The sequence below is a fragment of the Rhinolophus sinicus genome, chromosome 12 (assembly GCF_057876585.1).
Source record: "Rhinolophus sinicus isolate RSI-liver-muscle chromosome 12, RSI-T2T, whole genome shotgun sequence".
Taxonomy (NCBI): Eukaryota; Metazoa; Chordata; class Mammalia; order Chiroptera; family Rhinolophidae; genus Rhinolophus; species Rhinolophus sinicus.
Genome location: NC_142512.1, coordinates 48,567,032 through 48,570,475, shown reverse-complemented (window position 1 = coordinate 48,570,475; position 3,444 = coordinate 48,567,032). Strand labels below are relative to the sequence as shown.

Sequence of the window (3,444 nt, the reverse complement as noted above, 5' to 3'; positions counted from 1 at the left end):
GAAAGGTAAGACAGGAAACGTGCCTGGCAACTTTCATGCCTAGCTTCTTCCTGGTTGGCACAGGCCCGATTTGTGCAGGCATCTAACTATTCCCATTCCACCTGCACCCCACTTCACATATGTGGTTCAAAAGAGGGGCCATGGAGTCAGTCCAGGTGGACACAGGTCACTCACGGCAGAACCATTTTCCTTGCCAATGATGAAGCTCAGAAGGGCCTTTGACCCATTTCAGGTCAGGGAGGCACCAGAAGAGGTCGGCCATGGAGCTTCTGCAAAATGTGTATGTACTTTTAAGGAGACACAGAATGAGATGGCCCTTTTTCTACCTCTGGCTACGGTCACATCTGGAGGTGAGGCTAGGAGCTATGGCTGCCATTGTCTAACCACAGGAAAACTGCTTTAGAAAGCAGCCTCTACTGGGAGGGGCAGGAACAGTCAGATGGTAGGACACTGGGTTCTAAAATTAGTCATTTTTTTTCCTGTGGCAATAAACAACTCCAGTGTGTTAGTGGCTTAAGACAACACTTATTTATCTCCCTTTGTCACCTGAGGGCTGTGGGACCCCAAGTGTCTTCTGCTTCCAGACCCAGGCTAAGGGCAACTGCTGTTGAGACCTGTTCTCCTGGCAGAAGGCAGCAACCCGCAAAGAAAAGGGGAGCCAAGCCACTCCTCTGGGAGGATGCGTCATGCCTGCTCTTTCACCACTGGCCAGAGCTTGTTATGGGCCAAGCCCAAAGTCAGTGAGGAGGGCTGGGGTAGGAAGAGAGAAGTAGGGCGAGTGCTGTATACTCTTCCCATAGGGGCTGCAAAGTCACGTGAACACGGGCAGAGATATGCAATCCTGCTACAGGGAAAGGATGGATATTTGGGAACAAAAATCCAAATCAGCCAAAGTTCTTGATAACATTATTAAGCCACTAATAAAAGGGTTCCTGGGGCCCTATTTCCAGATTTCCACTTCTGTGAGATCACATACTACTTTACTGGCTAAGTCTGCGTTTTCTAAGAATTATACATTTCAGGGAAGAACATCTTAACAGCACAGAGACAACTCCCAATGATCTGATCCTACTCTGAAGGAGAGGAAGAAAACTGAAACTGTCAGAGCAAAGCAAAGACAACCTCCCACTCCTCCAGGCACAGACTCTCCTTCCCAAACAGACCAAAGCTCTTCTCTCCAACTGTGAAAAGGAGGCCTCAGCTTCCTGTCTTGTTGGGATGAGTCCAGCTGAAGGACAAATACAACCAAGGATTTCAAGCAGTGTTAAGGACATACGCACACATTTTTATAGGTTCTGTTTCCATTTGTTAAATATATGTGCATCGATGAGGCTGAGAAAGAAACTCAAACTGACATTTTTCTTTACCAATTGAATCAGATATACCTTACAAGAAGAAAAATAAAATATATCTGTTTATATCTCCAACTTACTCATTGTTTCATTCCAGTATGGTCCCATGTGGTCTGTCTGCCAGGCCAAAAAGAAATTAAAATTTAAAAAAAATGCATATAGTATTAGAGATATATGTACAATTTACACCAAAGATGGCAGATTTTAGAGTCTATTTAACTGATAAAATACGACTTCAAGACAGGAAGTTTGAAAGACAGGGCGACCTAGGAGGACGGCACAAGCCACTGCTACAACCTAGGGTGACCTTATAAGAACTTTTACTGAACTTGGGGAAAGAAAAAAATTAATGAAAACCTTCAAACTGTACAAGAGCACAGAATGGAGGGAGTCACAACAATCATCTTTTGTTTTGTTTTATCTTTTTTTTTTTTCTTTCCTTTCCTTTTTTAAGAACGTTGAAGCTGTAACCACAGAGGTGATTGGAGAATCACAGCCCTCCTGAAGTGATATCCAAACAGAAACTTTTCCAATACGTATCCTGAAATCACAGAGCATGTAATTCCACATTAGCTCCAGGAAGGCAGCATCTTTGCTTGGGATGTGGAAATTTGGAAGCTCATTGCTATAATCTGTGGTTACGATTTCAAGCTCCCCCAGTGATGCCGGGAATCAAACCACAGACTCCCAGCGCTAGGAGCCTTTATTGTAATCCAATAAAACCTTAACAACCAGTCTTCTTTTTTATGATAAATTAAGGGCCTCATTTGCTTTGAAGCAGCCCCTCTGCCCTAGAGTTTACCTCCCTGTGGAATCAGTCCTAGAGAAACACTGAATTTGGATGAGGTGAAGACGGTGGGGGGACAAGAGCCCAGATTCCCCATCTTGGTTTCATGGATTCAAAAACTACAAAACAAATAAAAAGCTCTCTCTTTGAAAAGAACTGATCTTTTAGGATGAGCCTGTGCTTGGACCTTTTGACACTATTTACAAACCGTGACTTTTGAACCTTGCACCTCAGACACAGAATGCCACCTTGAAGCCATAAATGTGACATCTGGGCTTTCCGCCTTCAGCTCGGAGGGAGCCAAGGAACAACTTTCTCCCATCGTCCCCAGGCGCCTCCACCCTGCTACCAAATGTTGGTGATGAGATCGTTAAAGCAACGGGTGCCTGGAAGGCCTGAGATGACAGCGGAACTGACCGTGCACCACAGACAGGCCCAGATTGAGGTGGGACCTTGGGCCTCTGCCCTGATCATCAGAGCACCACCAAGAGACAAAAACAACATGAAGCACAATGGAAATATCACTTCTGATGAGACTGTCAACACTGCCCAACAGATGCAGCCCCGATCTTTAACTAGAGAATTCTCTGGAACCGTTAAAGAGATCTCGGGGACTGCCCGGTCTGTGGGCTGCAATGCTGATGGCCACCACCCTCATGACACCATAGATGACATCATAGGTGGTGCAGGGGAAGGCCCAGTTAGTTAAGAACAACAAAGGAAAACAATTCAATTAAAGATAATTTGACAACCAGTGGAATAAAAATACATAAATAAATAAATAAATAAATAAATAAATAAATATGACATCTGGGACTGAAGCCATGTGTACTAGTCACCCACTTTTAAGTATTTTATTTTATTGTATTTTATTGTATTTGCTAATTTGAAATTTTATTCAGAAGCTCAAATTCAGCCCAAATTGCCAGTTTTTGCTTCACTGCTATGTCACCTTTCTGAAATAATTTGTTACAAAATAACCTCCAAACTCAAACTTAAAACAAGGCACATATTTATCTCAGGGCCATAATTCCTGGCTCAGATCCAAAGCACTATGGTGTCAAACTACCCCCAAAACTACATGCGTGTTTTTAAAAGGACACCAAAGACCAGCCCAAAAAGGAAAGTTCAAACCTAGCGGTGGCCCTGAAAAATAAACACCCACTTCCAGAGCATTCATTTTAATATCCCCAATGATATGAAAAGGCTAAAAGGATATGGATGAAGGAGGCAAAAGAGTTTGAAAGACGGAAAAGAGACAAAAAGGACATCCCGGCATGGACCTCGGTGCTCAGCTCCATCTTC

The 3,444-nt window shown here is 43.6% G+C and overlaps 1 pseudogene; it reads left to right on the top strand.

Moving 5' to 3' along the window:
• Positions 1 to 2,491: 2,491 nt before the first annotated feature.
• Positions 2,492 to 2,848, top strand: LOC148756579 (large ribosomal subunit protein uL11 pseudogene; annotated as a pseudogene).
• The last annotated feature ends 596 nt before the right edge of the window (positions 2,849 to 3,444 follow it).